Genomic DNA, 19,789 nt, shown 5'->3' on the forward strand with positions numbered 1-19,789 from the left:
TATGGGTACTTTTAATACTATATTTTTGCAACTTTTCTGTAAATTTGAAATTATATCCAAATAAAAAGCTTAAAATTTTACAAAGCCATTCTTACAAAAGAGAGGTGCCCAGTAGACTGCTTCTCCCACTGTCTAGGAAAGCAAGTGAGATATCAGCGTCATTGAAAAAATAATTTTATATGAACAAAAGACTCTGGAAAATAATTTCAGAGACTTTACTTAAAAAATCAAAATTGGCAATGAGAATGCCTGACACTTAAACCACACTTGAACTGAGAAACAGCTTTTTCTTTTCTGTAATCATCTTAAAATTTAGAGTGATTAGTAGCTTTGCTAAAACACTCCAAGCACCCAAAATCTCAGTTCTCCCACTGCTTGCTATATATTATTTGGACAAAAAAATTGTACCTCTCTGCGTCTGGTTCTCCATGTATGTAATCAGAATAATAAAAGTGTCTCCCTCATAATATTGTGAGGATTAAAAGAAATAAGATATGTAAAGTGCTTAGATCAGTGTCTGGCACATTAAAAAGTCAATAAATAAGTGTCTTCTAGGATTATAATAATTGTCATTAATTAAACAAACAAAAAAATTGGAATTGTGGCACATCAACACAATGCAATGAATGAGAAATGGCACCAGCCAAGACCAGAAGTACAAGTGTAAACAATTTTTTTAATGGAAGGTAAATATAATTTGAAAGTATTTTAGCAATGTCAATATTTAACAAAACTTCATGAGGTTCTAGGTGCTATAGCAAAAGTGCACACAGTTCAAAATAACAGATTTAGATACATTATTTCCCAAGGAAATTTAGAAAACATTCACTCACCCACCAACATTTCCAAAGCCACAAAATGAGCCTTTTGTCCTCTTATTCACACGCCCAACATAATCTCTGGTAGTAAATTAAATTAAATCAATCTTCTTTAATTTGGACACTTGAAGACTATAGATTCCTAAAGATAGTAATAAACTCTTTCCAAACTATCAAAAATCCTAATGTAAATTGTACAATTGTCAGATATAAAAAGATGATATATTTTTTAATTATTTTTTTAATTTTGTATTAAAGAACACTTTCAAAAGCTGGGTCCTAATTTGTTTTTCCCATTCCACTTTCCATTCAGATCAGCATAAGGTCATTCTTCAGCCAAAAGTTGTCATGTAAATAGACTCCAGGCATGCCTGCCCTGCATATTCAGCAGACCTGCCCAGACATGTCCGAATCCCAGCTTCTATTTAGCTGGAATCCCCCCATGAGTACTGCATGGTCCCTGGGCTTTGCCCTCCTCGGACCTCAGATATCTTGGCTGGTATCATCAAGATTCCTGTGGCTGAGTCCTTCAGACACTTAAAAACATATTCTCTGGATTACACCAAATGTAGTCCTGGCAGAGCTATAATTTGTCATTTTTCTATTTTAAGAATATGGCCCGGGAACCAACTGGTACTGTTGGAGCCAGATATACTCCCACCAAAAGTCTCTTGTATTCATTCCCTAAGGACTCAGGTCTCTGGCTGAAGAACGAGTCTAAGCTTTTCTCAAGAATTTGGGGCAAGCAAGAAATTAGAATCAAATTTATAATCCTGGTGTGGAAGAGGGGGTTCTACATCTCTATTCTAGTTCCAAGAAGAGATCTTGATAGCTCTCTATCATTTCCAGCACCAAAAAAAAAAAAAAAAAGAATTGTTGGGATGATGTTATGGTCCCAATGCATCCCATGAACAGTGGTGGCAGTTGAAGACCAAGGCGAAGGCCCGTTGCTATCGATCCTTGAGATTGCCGTGGAAGGGATTGGATTACTCAAAAGGCCAGCAATACCTAGAACTCCTAACGTAGAGTCTTTGGTAGATTAGTGCCCCAGAGGAAGTCATCAAAATGGACTTCTGGCAATTTACTCACTTGGTATATGAAACCAGGACCCAGTCAATAAAATTCTCACATATAACCAATGCTACTCAAGGTGTAGTGCCTGGACCAATAGTATCAGCATTGCCAGGGAGCTTGTTAGAAATACAAGCTCTTGAGCACTACTCCAGAGCCACTGAACCAAAGTCACTGAGGGTAAGGTACAAGAACCTATTTTTTAACAAGCTCTCCAGGTGATTCTTATGCATGCTAAAGTTTGAGAACTACTGCCCTAGAATCATTTCAAGCTCTGAGTGAGGCCTGGCTACCTGATATTCCAAGGGCAACCAGAATACCATGCATGGGTAGAGAGCTCCAGGGGACCCATGTTCAGCCCTGGTCCCCCAGCCTGACTTGGCCAGGATTCCTGCACATAATCTGACCTGTGCTGCAGAAGTGTACCTGCTGGTGATAAAGGCACTTGGCCATAGACATCACAAGGCACATTTTTTTCCTAAGAATATTCTCATCCTCTACTATCTAAAAGAGGTATTCCCAATGAGGCTTCAGCTGGGTCCTTTAACTTCCTGAGTGATATTTTATATACATCTCTCTTTCCCATCTCTCTTTCTTTGGCATTTTCAAACTCTCACCCCTTTTGTCACACAGCATATCCACTCCTACTCTCCTCACTTTCAGAACGTTATGTCATCTATTTAACCAGGAAGTCGTTGACATCAGGAAAGCATTACCTCAGCGGGCTAGGACTTATGGACTTGCCTGCTATCCCTTCTAGCCGTACGTATTGAGTGGTAAGTTTCTCAAGAAGAGACTTGCGTTTTGAATGAAGGGTAGTGACATTCCAACCCTGGTCCTCCCTTAAGTTGACATTTGCTCCACTTCTCTTCCTTGACACTTGCCTGAACTTCTTCCAGGAGATCTGCATTATCTTAGGGTAGCTCTTAGGCTTTATCCATGGGGTGGGAAGCCAAAACTGCTACTTGCCTGACCCATGTCTTCCAAGAACAGGGAGATCTAAGCAACCAGATGCAGTAGACAAACAGGCTCAAAAAAACTGTAAGCGACACCGTTCAAGTATGCACCCAGATGCAACACAGTCCCAAGGTTCATAGCCTAAAGCAAGAGTGAAAGGGTCCCTCTCTCAGTTTTCTACCATTCCTCCCTCCTGGCTTCATAACATTTTCTACCTCACTCGCCTCAATGATTTCCCACCAGAACCTTGTTTCTGTACATTCCTGTTCATTTCCCCATACCTTCTGGCCAAAATCCTAACTATGGATCAGTGAAATCCACCTTCTCCACATTATGTTGCTAAGCAAGGATGAAATCCTCAAAAAGTGATCAAATATATGGTGATGGAAGGAGAACTGACTCTGGGTGGTGAACACACAATGTGATATATAGATGATGTATTACTGGGTTGTACATCTGAAACCTATGTAACTTTACTAACAGATGTCACCCCAATAAACTTTAATTAAAAAATATATTTTAAAAAATCCTCAAAAAGTACCAGTTGGTGCCCCTACACCAACTGGTATGAGGTCTAATTTCAACTGGGTTCTTTAACCTTCTGAGCAATGTTTTATATACATCTCTCCTTCCCATTCCCCTCTCTGGCATTTCCAAACCCTCACCACTCTTGTCAAGCAGCATACCCAATCCTACTCTCCTCACTATTCGTGAACTTTATCTCATCTGTTTAACTAGAAAGTTGTTGACATCAGGAAAGAATTACCTCAGCTTCTTCCACTGCCAGCATTAACCGTAAGCTTGCCCAGTTCCATACCATTTCTAATTACCTTCCCTCCAATCTCAGCGAATCTCATTTTCATATCTGTGTTTTCCACCACACTCCACTTCATCTCCTCCAGAAATTCACTCTGCTAGCAACTTTCTACCCATCATTTTAAGTTTCTCTCTCTATAATGGTTATATTAACTTGAGCCTATAAATATGCTTCATTAATTTTTTAAAAAAAATAAGGTTATAAAAAATTGAAATAATATAATTAATAGACTTTTCCTAACTCAAATACGCACGCACGCGTACACACACACACACACACACACACACACATTTCAGCGCTGGATAGCCCTTAGCAGGTGGGTCGGGGGTCGAGGCTGGGGGTGGGGATGGGAGGAAAGCCTTGTGTCTCCCTCTAGATACAACCTGTGGAGTAATCTCCACTCTATCTCTGCAGCCTCACCTCTCCCTCATTCCTCAACCCTCTGTAATTTGGACTTTTCTCCTATTATTCACCTGACGAGGTTTGACAAAGATTATCAATGATGTTCAAGCTCCCAATGCAATGGACATTATTCTGTCCTATCTAATGGAACTCTCTGTTTGATTTGTACACTGTTAACCAGACTCTTGTCACTTCCTCTGGCTTTTGTATTTCCACCCCTCCTATCTCACCATCTTTATGTGGCTTCTTTATGACTTGTACTCTTCTTACCAGTACAGCAGGGATTAAAAGTTGACAACCCCTAGGCTGTATCTGACATATTTTATTTGATCATATAAATCTGTAAAATAATTTTGATTTAGTTGACAATATTTAAAACTTAGGAAATTCCACCAAAAAAAATCGGGATTGTTACTTTCTCTTGAAAAATGTGAAAACCCGATTAACCGTGTAGGCCAAGAACTTCCTTACTTTTCAATCTACACAGTCTTCTGCATATTCCACAGATTTCAATACCGTCATGGTTTTCACCAATCTATGTGCTAGTGGCTGCCGATCCCCATGGCCAGCCCTGACATTGTATTGAGCTTCAGATCATGCTTCCTCTTCTCTGGTCAGGAAATTGCACCTCTACAATAGACCTACAAAACCTACTGCCCCTGACTAAGGGGTGCCCCTCACCCTACTTGTTTCCTAACATAGATTCCTTCCAAATCAAAATCTTATAAGAGTACATCTGATTGGTGAAGCTAAGTCCCTAGCAAAGGAAGCTGGAAAAGGCAGGGTTAATTTTAAATGGGGAAGGTAGATTTCAGCCTAGAGAAGAATAAAGTAGACAAGATGTCCCAAAGATCTTGGCAGCCACAATGATGTAGATACTACTAGATAATCTAAACAAAGGTAAGTATAAAATAATTACAAGTAGAACTGCAAGTGGCTGCAACCAGAGGCAGAATATAGGCTTTTTCAACAGTAATGAGGTTCAAGGGTATTTTCTCAGAAGCACTCCACAACCCGGAAGCTGTTCATAATCTGCTACAGGTCAAATGCTCCATCCAATAAGATGGCAGATTCTAAACACTCTGTGTTGTCCCAACACAATTCAGAGGAACATGGTGAGGGCAGAGAAACAGCAACATCAGGCAAACACAGAGAAATGCAATTTCCCAAATAGTGAATGAACGGCAGTCAGTATTTGGCAGAATGTTTTGCAAGGGAAGGCCTCCTGAACTCTACCCTCTAGTAGACCAGGGCAGAAGCCAGTTCTGACAAATGCAGCACTGAGGAATCTGAACTGAACCTTAAGCAAACGCTGGGAAAACTAATACTTCTCTGACATTAGCAAAGACCTTTATATGGGAAAGTCAGCTTTCCACGGCTGATGACATGGGACAGAGGTCTACACAACAAAAGAAAGAGGACCAGATCAAGGTGAACGTTTCCCTTCACTAACATCCAGGGGCAGAGGTAATGAATATAGACTAATGTAACATTGTGAAAGTTGTTTTGTTTGACTTATTGTTTATCTGTTTAAAAGTCTCCTTAAGTGCTTTACATTTTTATGGGCCAAAATTACACTTGATAAAAACCACAAGTGTCATTCATTTATATTTTATAACAACAGTTTTGGAATCAACTATAATATTTTTAAAAATCTCATATATGACCTCATTATTAAATTAATGCAAAGCATTAACAGTTAATTGGGAGGAAACTATAAACGAGTGTATAAGAATACATAGGAAACCAATATAAAAATTCGGAATTTGTCGAAAAACTATTGCACGTTTAAAATTTTGTCATGGTGTCCAGAATAGTCAATGGTATAGAGACAGAAAGATTAGTGGTTGCCAAGGTCTGGGGAAATGGGAGAGAAACAGGGGGTGACTGCTAATGGGTACGGTGTTTCTTTTTGAGAAAATGTTCTAAAATTGATTGTGGTGAGGGTTGCACAACTGTGAATGTGTAAATACCATGGAATTGTATACTTTAAGTGAATGAATTGTATGGTATGTGAATTTTATCTCATAAAACTGTTATTTTAAAAAAATTACCCAGATAATTTAAGTGCAAGAATTTCATAGTTTCACTTAATTTCAAAATTGTTTTAGTTTTACAAGACTGAATTTATAGAAGACACACATTGATACACTGTAACACATTCTAGTTGTGTACCCATATTTAATTTAGGTTTTTATACCGTTACATACCAGTTTTGATGGTGGTAAATATAAACCAAGCATTGAAATTATAGTTCTAGAATATTTAGTCAGTAGGAAAAAAAAAACCCAGAATCTTCATGGATTAAAAGCATACCATAGTTTTATTCCAGTTTTATTAATGTAGTAACTGCATCATTACCACACAGGTGGTTGAAAGAGAGTCAGAATTCTGTGAAAAGAAAAAAAAATATTTAATTTGCCAATGTACATTTCTTTTAACATTACTAAGAAAATTCTCAGACTAGGACAATGATAAAAAACCCATCTTATCATATACTACTTTTGTACTAAGTATTTAGCATAAAATTAAAAAAACAACAACTAAATTCATATAAGAACTTTACCAAAAGAGGGTGAATAATTTTGGTCCCACCTGTATATCAAAACAGTAACAGTCTTAAGGAAATTAATTATGTTATTACATGTTTTTATTGGTGTGCTGCCAATTTCTGTCAGCATAGAAGTTAATTTCTTCCCCTGTTTAATGTAAAGTGATGCTGGAAAAGAGAATTATTAATACCTATAGAACAGTTTAATCTGTAGTAACATTTTACTTTTACTTGTTATACTTCATCTAGGAAATGAAAAGTTTGCAACTTCTTTTGGCAACTATATTTGTACGTATTCATTCTTTCTGATAAGAGCAAATTATTCTTTCTTTAAGAAAAATATTTGTGGCCAAAATAAATATGCTTTATCTTCCACTTAGAAACTAAGCAGAAAATTAGATTCTACCATCTAAATGCTAATTTTCTTTAATTAATTTAAATTATTTTTCACAAATTTGTTTTAAAATTTCAGTTTTCCCTTTCATAATGTGGAAGAAGAGAGTTCACTATATGTTTTCTCCTTATCAAGCTCTTTTGCAAAATCCTCCAATCTTACTCAGATTCTTATTCTTTAAAGTTGAATGTACACATTTTTTAAATAAATTTTTATTTTTCAATTGTAGTTGACATACAATATTATATTAGTTTCATGTGTACAACATAGTGATTAGACATTTATATAACTTATGAAGTGATCCCCTGATAAAGTCTAGTACACATCTGACACCACACAGTTTTTACAATATTATTTACTATATTCCTTATGCTATGCTTTACATTCCCATGACTATTCTGTAACTATCAATTTGTACTTCTTAATCCTATCTCCTTTTTCACCCATTCCTTCAACCCCCTTCCCACCTGTCAATCATCAAAATGTTTTTTATATCTATGAGTTTGTTTCTGTTTTGTTTGTTAGTTTATTCTGTTTTTTAGATTCCACATATAAGTGAAATCATATGGTGTTTGTCTTTCTTTGTCTGACTTACTGCACTTAGCATAATGCCCTCTAGGTCCACCCATGTTGTTGCAGATGGCAAGATTTCATTCTTTTTATGGCTGAGTAATATTCCATTGTATATATGTACCATCTCTTCTTTATCCATTCATCTACTGATGGACACTTAGATTGCATCTGTATCTTGGCTACTATAAAACTGCTGCAATGAACATGTGGATGCATATGTCTTTTCAAATTAGTGTTTTGGGTTTCTTCAGATAAATGCCCAGAAGTAGAATTACTGGGTCCTTCTTTGTCTCTTGTTGTTGCCTTTGTTTTAAAGTCTATATTGTCTGATACAAGTATTGCTACCCCAGCTTTTTGTTTGTTTTCATTTCCAGGAAATACCTTTTTTTCATCTTTTTACTTTCAGTCTGTGTGTGTCTTTCAATGTGAAGTGAGTCTCCTGTAGGCAGCATATGTAAGGGTCTTGTTTTCTTATCCATTCAGCCACTCTGTCTTGATTGGAGCATTTATCCATTTACATTTAAAATAATTGTTGATAGGTATGTAGTTATTGCCATTTAATTATTCATATATTTTATCTGTTTTTTTCTTTTTCTTCTTAAATAAGTCTGCTTAACATTTTTTGTAATACTGGTTACAAGATGGTGATGAGCTCCTTTAGCTTTTTCTTGTCTGGGAGAATGTGTACTTTTTGTTTTTTTCAGATTTTAATTTGGTGATTCAATTTATCTGGAGGAAGAAACCGAGAATTTATGCAAGCACTTTGTTGTTTATTTAGAATATTAATTATATATTTCAAGATATAATATGCAACATACTATGGCAAATATATATATATATATATATATATATATATATATATATATATATGCAGATATCCAGAAAGAATCTTCCCCTTTTTTTTTTTAAAGATTTTTATTGGGGAATTGGGGATGGGAACAGCACTGGGGAATTGGGGGAACAGACAAATTGCTGTCCTTTTGTTCTTCAGTCTAGTTGTGGAGGATGTTCCTTCACTGGCCCAAGTTGGCACCATCATTGTGCTCTTCCCGGGCGAGACAGATCAGTCGCCGGCTTCTGGACAGCGCTCACAGCGGTTGCTAGCTACACATGGTAGCCCATGGCAACCCACTGCCACGCCGGTGAATCAACTGGCAGCCCTGCTCCAGGTTGAGCTGTTGTTCAGCATCTTAGCTGTAGAGGGCAGTGTCACTGGCCCTCATATGTGAGATCCGAATCGGAGCCCTCTGACGTCCCAAGCCAGCTCTTAACCAATGCACCACTTGGCCAGCCCAAGACTCTTCCCTTAAAACCCTACCTCAGTTCACATAGTGCTCCTATAATCACCCAAAGCTAGTTGGAGCTTAAACTAACTACAATTACAATAGTTTACCTCTCAGAGAAACTTACACATTTTGCTCCACCTTGGGATTTGCCTGGAGGATTTTAATGTGTGCAACACTGAGTTTGCTGATTATTCTCTTTGCACTTTACTTCCCATTCATTCTCCACTCTTCTCTCTCCTGCTCTGTGCCCAGGAAGGTTGAGCCCTGTAGACTGCATCTCCTATGCCCCCATGGGGGCTGGTTTCCCTCTAGGTTTGACCAGGCCACTGAGAAAAGAGCAGAGAGATGTGAGGTATTTATTCCCACTTCCCTCCCACTTTCAGCTCCAGCTCTCTGCCAATAGCTGCTTCCCTCCATAACCATTCAGGAGAAGCAGCGCGGCCTGATCTATGCATTTCCAGCTGTCTTTGAGCTCCAGAAACTCTATTCCCTCCCCTTGTCCCATTTTCTGTAGGAAAAGTAAGACTTTCTTATTATTGCTGGTCTAGGTGCCTCGCCTCATTTGCTTACTCCCTTACCCCTACCCACACTGCTGTAAGTAGTCCTGTCAAGAAGGTTCTGAGGAGTCATCTGGGGTGAATGCTCTCTTCCTGCCAAGGAACTTGACTGACACAGGAGCCATCTAAGACTTCCTGTTCAGACCTTAATTCATATAGGAAAAGGGAGGGAGAGAACACTCAGGGAGAGAATAGTTTCTCTACCAGACCCCGATATGACTGATTCTTAGGTTGATCTACCTTGTTTCATATCATTAAAAACATTGCTGTTGCTGACACTGCTTCTAAACTTTGGATCCTTACCCAATACACCTGAATGTGTGCATTTATTTTTTGTACCCAATTTAGTGAATACAGAAGTTTCATGCTCTCAGACTGGGAATAGGCAGCAAAGACAGACAGCTTTCACTGAAAACCTAAAGGGAAGTTAAGCAATCTATTCCACCACCCTCTGTTCAGACTTGTCTCCGGAACCATGGTACCATCTCGTTTGAAAGCATGAGTTTTTCAATTGTGCTTTTTGATAATGAGTCTGCTTTAAGCACTCTTTTATTTCCTTGCCTAACTGAGTTGAAAAGTCTAGACTCAGAATTTGCTACATTTTTTAATTAACAAGGGAGCTTATCCTATTTATATAATGGAGAGGATAATTATAAGTCTTGTAAGATCCTAGTCAATGTGTTATCACAAGTCAGTAAATAAATTCAAATTCCTAAGACAAACATATTTATTACTTTAAATGCATAAATGTAATTTTGAATAACAAATATTCTAATATATAGTTTCTTGTAGTAAGCATACTTAAACATACTTTGAGATTAACATAGCCTTACATTTATAGGTTATAATTGTTAACCAAAAAACTTTATAGTTAGAAGCTTCATATCATAAAAGACTTCCTTACAAATGTTAATAGAAATTTATAAGGAATCATAATTGTGTATAAAAGACAAAAAATTTGTACAAATTTCAAGTGGAAGATGTTTGCCCATTTTCCCACCCTAGGCTGAGAATTATTTGCATGTCCCGTTCTTAAAACTTCTTAAGCACTTAAAAATAAAAAAGGGCATGTTTGTTTGATTTGAATAGGAAATGCATATACATGCTATGAAATTCAAAGACAAGAGGATATCTAAGGAAAAACATGTTTCTCACCTCTATACTCCAGCACTAATTTCTCCCTCCCTGAAGTAACTAATGTTACCATTTTCCTGTATATTTTTCAGAAATATTCAGTGGATTAGCAAGCATGTACCTATATTTTTATTTTGTTTTGTTTTGCATAAATTGTACCGTACTAGAAATTCTATTATGCAGTTTGCTTTGTCCATTTTTTATATCTTATAGATTGTTTCACATCAATGCAAAGCTGACTCATTTTTTTAAAAAGTGTCAAATTGCGTAAATGTAACACAACTTAGTCTATTTTATAAAACCACTTATATAGTGGGAAGATAAAAACAAACGTGGTAATGATGATGATGATGATGATGATGATGATGATGATGATGATGATGATATAAGGATATATGAGAGTGAAGAGACAATTTGCTTCCACTGAGGGTTTTTCAGTGGTGGGCTGGTAAGTGTAATTCAACGATCAGCTATCCAGGGAGGAGAAAAAGCCCTGGTTTGTGGCATCTACAGATTAAGCTATCACAGTCAATTTCAAGCCACCAATGTGATGTCACTGAACCGAGAGCTAGAAAAAGATAGGCACCATTCTATAGTATTTGCACTGAACAGATGCAGACTTAATCTCATCACCATAGAAAATAGTAAAATAATTAGGATGTGATTCGTTTTAGAATGTGTATTACTTTTTTGTTTTAGTATAATTTATTTAATACATTTTATACATTTTTAAATAATTTTTATTTAATTTTTTTAATGTTCAATTACAGTTGACATACAATATTATCTTAGTTTCAGATATACAGCATAATTATTGAACTTTATACATTTTTGTAGCTTATTTTTGAAGAATAGTTTGTTAATTTTTAACAACTGGCTTACAGAATTCCTGAAAATGTAACAGTTAGCTCTCATGAACTGCTGCTGTAGGGCAGCTCTAGCAGACCTCTAATTGTGTTTATCCTCATTGAAGAAGAAGATACCCACATTACCATATATTTATAGACACCTTCTCTTGACTAACAATCACCTCAAATTCAATATGTCTAAAGCACATTCTTGATTATTCCCATCCTAAAACCTCTCCTCCAACAGCCTTCTAGAATCTTGCAAACAGCAACTCTGTTCTTCCAGTTTCTCTTGTCAGAAGCTTTGGAGTCATCCTTGACTCTTTTCTTGCGTACACTGCATCTAATTTGTTCATAAACTCTGTTGGTCTTGCTTTCAAAACATATCCAGAGTCTAAGCACTTCTCACCACCTCCACTCATACCAAACTGGTCCTTTCTTATGCCCAGCATGTAGAATGTTGCCTGGTACATACTAGATACTGAGCAAATATTCATTAAATGAATAAAGGTATGAATGTAAGACAGAGTATTGTAAAAAACATTTATCTTATTTTTCATTTGGTTTATTTTTCCTTTGTCATTACCCATTCAAAAACTATCAATGGGTCCTTATTTCCTAGAAAAGTGTTTGCAATTTGTAAGCTACAAGCCTGCAAAGGGTCCACTAATTCATGTATGTGCCAAACATTGTAATATGTCTGATAACATATGAATATCCATTTTTCCTATGTCTGTAGGTGCTTTATTGATAAATAGAACACAAACTTATTTTATTTTATTTATTTATTTATTTATTTTTAGATTTTTTATTGGGGAATTGGGGGAGGGGAACAGTGCTGGGGAATCAGGGGAAGGGGAACAGACAAGTTGCTGTTGTTTTGTTCTTCAGTCTAGTTGTGGAAGATGTTTGCTTCACTGGCCCAAGCTGGCACCATCATTGTGCTCTTCCAGGGTGAGGCAGATCAGTCGCCGGCCTCTGGACAGCTGCTCATGGCAGCTGCTGGCCACTCACACTGGCTGCCAGCTACCCATGGTAGCTTATAGCAGCCCACTGCAGCAGAGGACTGCAGTCTACACTGTTGCCGGTGACCCACAGCAGCCTAGCTCCAGGTTGAGCTGTTGTTCAGCATCTTAGCTGTAGAGGGCAGTGTCACTGGCCCTCATATGTGGGATCCGAACCGGGGCCCTCTGGTGTCCCAAGCCAACGCGCCACTTGGCCGGCCCTAACACAAACTTATTTTAAAACATCATTGAATTTATAGTAGCTTTTGTCATTATACAATTTTTCAGGAAAGTAAAAAAATATAATTACAAAGGAGTATTTGTACTGGAAAAAAATTAAAAAGCTAGCTTAAGGGATCAAGTCTAAAATCAATTGAATTTAATTTTAAAACTCACTAATTAAGATTGTGCTGGTTGGTACCTATAGCACAAAGGTGTGTGCTTGGCTTTGTGAGGGATAACAATATGAATAGGACATGTCCTCGGTCCTATATGAATTCTAATCTACTTGGGAGATAGACACAATTCTAAATAATTCTACCATGAGTGCTATTGTGAAAGTATAGAATGTGAGTGAAAGTGGAGAGTGTATTCAGAGAACCACAGTAGAATGATTTTTATGACTAAAGCATAAAGTATATGGATGTAAGGATTGGAGTAGTAGGATAAGCTAGAAATATAAGTTGCAGTCATACTGCTGTAGGTTAAGCTGACGAGTTTAGTCTTTCTTCTGGAAGTGAAAAGCAGCCATTAAAGTTTTTCAATTGCATTCAACAAATATCTATGAGCACCTACCATGTGACGAGCAGTGAGCCAGGTACTAGAGATGCGATGGTCACCAAGAGAGACAAGATATTGCCTACCTTCAGTCTTTGAGCAGGAGAATGATGTCACCTGATCTGTTTTCACAAGATAAATCTGTAGAAAAGACTGACTAATTTCTTAATTTTTGATCACGTGTAAAAGAAAATTATTTTGGACAGATAAAACATATTTATTATTAATAATCCCCTTTACCTATAATTCCCTTTAACCTCTTTTATAGGGAGATAGAATCTAAAAAAGAGTCTTTTCTTTATGGAGAAGGATAAGGAGCAGGAGTTGTTATGGGTTGGATTGTGTCCTCTGAAAATTAAAATGTTGAAGTCCTACTCCCAATACTTCAGAATGTGACTATATTTGGAAATAGGGTCATTGCAGATGTAATTGGTTAAGATGAGGCCATTTAAGTGGACCCTAATCCATTATGACTGGCGTCTTTATAAAAATGGTGAATTTGGATGCAGATGTACACAGGGAGAATGCCATGAAAAGATGAAAGCTGAGATCAGGGTGATGCTCTATGAACCAAGGAATGCCTAATATCCCTAGCCAACCACCAGAAACTAGACGAGAAGCATGAAAAAGATTCTCCTTCACAGCCCTGAGAAGGAACCTGTCCTGCTGATACCCATTGATAGACCATTGGATAAAGAAACTGTAGTACATTTATACAATAGAGTATTACTCTGCCATAAAAAAGCATGATATCTTACCATTTGCATCATGGGTGGACCTTGAGAATGTTACACTAAGTGAAGTAACTCAGACAGAGAAAGACAAATACCATGTGATCTTGCTTATATGTGAAATCTAAAGAACAGAATAAACTAACAAACAAAACAGAAATATTCATAGATTCATAAATACAGAGAACAAACTGATGGTTGCTAGAAGGGAGAGGGTGGGGAAGGTGGGTGAGAACGTTGAAGGGATTAGGTAGTTATAAAATAGTCACAGGGAAGGGGAATATAGTCAATAATGTTTAAAAATTATGCATGATGTGAGATGGGTACTAGACTTAATTGGGGGATCACTTCATAAATTACATAAATGCCTAACCACTGCACTGTGCTCCTGAAACTAATATAAAATGTCAACTATAATTAAATTAATAAATAAATATATATATGGAGAGAGAGAGAGAGAGTCTAAAAAAAGAGTCTTTACACCCTGAGTCTTTTATACTCACAGGGTTCAAAGTACAGCACAGGGAATATAGCCAATGGTACTGTAAAAGCTATGTACAGTGTCAGATAGGTGGGTAGGAGACATGTTGGGGTTATCACTTTGAGAGGGGTATAAATGTCTAATCATTATATTGGCTTTTTGGTTTTTTATTATTATTTTTTTTTATTTTAGCTGAGCCATCCTGCCACCTGTTGGCAGCTCAGTGGCAGCTCGGCTCGGGTGGGACTCGAACCGCTGTTGTTCAGAGCTTGCACTCTTGAGTCATTATATTGTTTTGTACACCTGAAACTAACAATAAAACATAAAATTAAATTTAAAAAAATCTACATCATTTGCTTTCTTAAGTGATGTAGATTTGAAATTTTGACATGAAACAAAAAGCCGAGTCCTGGTTCAAGGTAAACATGGAGGCAATGACAAGGTTTCCCATTGAGCCCTGTCATCTCTACATGACACCCTCATTCATTCCAGAGATATTTATTAAGCACCAGCTGTGAGTCAAGCACAATGCCAGGTATGAAGAACTCAGTAATAAACAAGATAGACACAGGCCGGCCGAGTGGCTCAGTTGGTTAAGAGCTCGCTCAAGAGTTTGAGCTCTGAGCAACAGCAGTTCAAGTCCAGCCCGAGCTAAGCAGCCACTGAGCTGCCAACAGGTAGCAGGATGGCTCAGCTTAAAAAAACAACAACAAGATAGACACAGTCCCTGCCCTCATGGAGCTAAAATCTAGAGAGAAAGACAGACATTAAATAACCCATCACACTTCTATTAAAATTATTATTAAAGTAATTTTACTGATACAAATAATATGTGTAAAGACAAAGTATAGAATGCTCTAATAATATATAACCTAACCCAGACTGGAGGGTCACCGAAGTTGAGACTTAGAGGCTGAGGAAGAACTAGCAGGCAGCAGTGACCTGGTTGGAGGTGGTGATCAAGATTTCCCCAGACAGACAGAAACAGCTTGTGCTAATACTCTGAGGGATCAAAGAGCTTGGTTTATTTCAGAAACAGCAAGTAGGTCATTGAGTTTAAAGCTCAGTAAGGGAGGCAGAGAAAGGTAGAAAACGAAGTTGGAGAGATGAGCAAGGGCCAAATTATGCAAAAACTTGTAGGATTTAAATTTTATCCAAAGTGCTCTAGGAAGCCATTGCAGAGTTCAGGCAGGGCAAGGATATCATCAGATTTTAATTTTTAAAAATTCTGATGTCTGCAGAATTGCATAAGAGGGATTGGGGGAGAGGAAGAGGAAGAGGAAGTATGAATAGATAAGAGGAGGACAGGCAGAGGACCTTGTTGTGGCCCCAGTTTAAGACGAAAGTGACTCAGTCTAGGGAGGTATATTCTGGAATTTGTCTTCACCACACAGCCAACCACTGTTGGCTGTTTCTGGTTATTTGAACAACCCTTGCAGCCTCCTTGTGTCCCCTGCCTGGGGCTTGCTGCTTCTATGCCAGCCATACTCTACAATGCTCCAAGAACTTCTCTGTTCTCTTCAGAGAATGTGGAAACAAAGTAAGTATATTAAAGAGTGGGATATTTCTTGTAAAACCTCCTTCTTCTCGTTTGTGTTTTCTTTCCACACCTTGGTGGTGACTTCCGTCACTTCATTTCCACTGACTGGAGAGCATCGCGTATTCAACTCAGATTCTCTTCCTTGCCTTTGGCAAAGACAAACAGTCAATGTCCTTTTTATTTTTTATATACGCTTACTGCTGTTCATTTCCATTTGGCTTCTTGGCTTTTTGAAGGTTTGATTCTACATTGAGCATAATTTTCAAAAAAACTTCAAACCAATGGTCGTTTTCTGTAAACAGAGTAATTTTTATTTTAAAAATTCTAAATGTTTAATTTGTTCGAGTTTCTCTTCTCTGTGTTGATTTGCACCATGCTTCAGATTCAATTGAGGATCATATTCACTGAGTTTTACCTGGACTATAAAAAATTATTATAAAACTAGCAACACTTCTATCAGATACTTGTTATCTGTTTGTTATATAGACATAATATGCTCCTTCAACCTCGGAGTCAACCCTAGTCTTAATACATTAGTTCTCTAAGAGTATCAGTCAAAGAATCAAGACTAAAAACATATATCTCATATTTTCTCAGTGCTTAAAAGTTGATCTGATGTTTCTCAAAATGTGTGAAGGATGAGATATAAAAAAGACTATGTACTTTTCCCAAACCTAATTATGACAGTTTAAAAAAAAAAAGAAAAGAAACATCTATTATAAAATATTATTTAGACTGAAAAAAAAATCCAAACAAAACTTCAAACCATCAGTCTACACTATATACATCTAAATCAGCCATGAACTTGAGGTTTTATGCTTATTTTTGTGTGTGTGTGAAACTAAATATTACAGGTTGTAATATACCTGACCCAAACCTTGACTTTCTTTTACATGGAATTTGAAAATAAAAACTAAATCAATGCTTTATTTGCTGTTACGCTAAGGAACATTGCATGCAACAGTAAACTTCTAGTCACCTCAAATAAGAATAAGAAATTCAACTCACACATTCTATTATCAATATATTAGTACCTGGGGGTGACTGATTAGCTCAGTTGGTTAGAGCGTGGTGCTGATAGTACCAAGGTTGCTGGTTCGATCCCCACATGGGCCACTGTGAGCTGTGCCCTCCTTAAAAGTGTCAACTATGCCATTGTAGCATGAAAGCAATGTGTAACCAAGGACTATGCCTGTTCCCCAATAATATATATATATATATATATATATATATATATATATATGCTAGATTCTAAAATCCCAAATTCAGGAACAATGTGTGTTTTATTCATCACAGTTCACCTATCACCTAAGACAGTACCTGGCACATAGTAAACCCTCAATATATATTTGCAGAATGAATAGCTGCATTCAGTTTTAGCATAACCCATCATTACACAGATTTTTGTCTCTAATTCTTCACTCCTGAGAATTACATATACCTGCCTAATCCACTAACCCACATTATTCCCCATCATTGGACTTACGTAAGGAAATTAGTCAGCTTAAATCACTACTTGAAGCCTCTGAGAAATTCTATTTTAAATGTGTGGGTCTACGGAATTCACAATTACTAAACTGTCTATTTCTTTGACCAATTCCAATACCCTTTGAACTGAATTCCACAAAAGTATAGAAGCCTTTCTGGTTAAAGAATTCTTATCTCAGTACACACACCAAAATGAAGAGCATACAGATTATTTAGATGACAACATATCAGTATCAAAATCCTCAAGATAGAGAGACATGAGAAAAAGCCATGTGCCTGACAAATGTTAAAGGGCTATGATTAAAAACAAATGATAAGCTCAAGCTTTTGTAAAGTCATCCAAAATCAAAACTGAGGCTATAACCTTATTTAGATATCTTTATTATCTTACAATGTGCCAGAAGGACTAAATGACTCCCCAGAGTACTAGAAGCATACTTCCTAAGCACTGCTTTGAATAGCACTGATATATTACAGTGTTGTTGTTTCTGAAGTATTTCATATTAAAACTGTGTGTGTGTGCGCGCGCGTGCAAAAAACACATGGGATACTGCTTTGTTAGGCATTTTTCCCCTGATAAGTCAATTAGTAAGACATCATCACACACCATCCTGACTTTGCCTCTATTTGAGGCCAATCTGTTTCTTTACTTAAACATGGTAAAAGTGAAGGCAAAAAAGTAGGAGTGAGCCTTTATTTCATGTTTTGGTGAATAGTTTCAGCCTATTGTCATTGATAAAAGATGTGACCATTGTAGAACTGGAGGTGCTCCAAAAGGGCCAAGCACGAGAATCATTTTTATGCTATAATGATTGAGGAGGGTGAGCACCTTCTAGGAACTAGTGGAAGAAATAAATGGTAAACAACAGAGCCATTTAGATACGGTGATTATTCTTTGTTCTCATAGCACCTGAAATAACGTGACCAATAACTTCATGAACAAGTGGTTGGAAGAATATATGGCCAGGAGCATTTTCAATTCAGGATATTCAAAGAGGATAGACTCAAAATTGTCAATACAATGCCCAGGATGTAATTCCATATAATTATCTGTTTTCAGTTAGAACTCCCATTTCTATAAACGCATCCCTGTGCTAACAGAATATGACTACATTGAAATGACTATGTTTGGCTTCTTTAATTTTCAAATTGAATCGTCACCAACTACTTAGTTGATTCAATTCAAGGAAGAGTATTTTTTGAGGCTAAATCTCAAGCTCAGCATTTTGCTGAATGCAGCAAGTTTATAAAGGAAATAAAAATTTCCTCCCATGAATAAAGTGCAAGTTCACTGGTGAGGTAAGAAACTCACAAAGAAAACAACTGGAAAATAATACAGAAGAGCATATAATTAGGGGCTAAGCCATTCAGTGTGAACCACACAATAAATTCAATTTAAACTGAACAAGTCCAAGCAGAGTTCATGGCCAGGATAGGACTTACATTGGTTTGTGAAGTACGGATAGAATCAGATATCAGAAAGGAGGACGACGGTATTTTCGAGAGCGGAACATCAAAAGTGAAGGCAGAGGAATGAAAGCCAGCCTTGATGGTACAACACAGTAAGGAAAACAGCTTGGAGAAGAGCTTTTCTAAAGCACTACCTTATTGCTGACCTGATGTTTGAAACCAAATTAGTTACGAAGGTTCTGTCCCCCAAGAAACCCCGTTCCCAATGATCATGACTTATTTGTAATGACTAGTACCATAAAGTCTTGGCTTTAGGTTACAGGTATCTGGGGGGTTCAAACAACACTGCCTTAACTCCTGCAGAATTATGTCAAAATACAGGGAGATGAATAGTGACTTGCTTTTAGCACCATGCTTCATAAAGTGCTAGGTTCCCTCACAGTAAAATGGATTCTCCAAACTTTTGTAATATGGGTTGAAATGTATCCAGTATTACTTAGATATGCAAAATATTATACATATATTTATTTTAAATAATCTTATCTTGTCTTTGAGTATCCGCTGCCACTAATAAAGGAAAAGTGTCTAGTTTAAATGAACTGTCCTCTCTAGTTAAAGTCTCTTAATCAATCGATGATTTTAACTCTTTATCTTACTGCTAGATAATCCTTGCTGCTGGAAGGGTTTCCTATGCCTATGTAATAACACCCAAGAGGATGAGGTTCAGAGAGCTTCTGGGTGGGTGAACACGTGGAGATTGGGGAGAGTGGAGTGCTTTGCGAGGGTGCCGCAGCTCCCCACCCTTCCCCGTGGTCTATGCATCTCTTCCATCTGGCTGTTCCTCAGTTATATTCTTTTATAATAAACTGGTAATCTAGTAAGTAAAATGTTTCTCTGAGTTCTGTGAGCCGCTCTAGCAAATTAATTATACCCAAGGTGCAGGCTCATAG

This window comes from Hipposideros armiger, unplaced genomic scaffold, assembly GCF_001890085.2.
Source record: "Hipposideros armiger isolate ML-2016 unplaced genomic scaffold, ASM189008v1 scaffold_60, whole genome shotgun sequence".
Classification (NCBI taxonomy): Eukaryota; Metazoa; Chordata; class Mammalia; order Chiroptera; family Hipposideridae; genus Hipposideros; species Hipposideros armiger.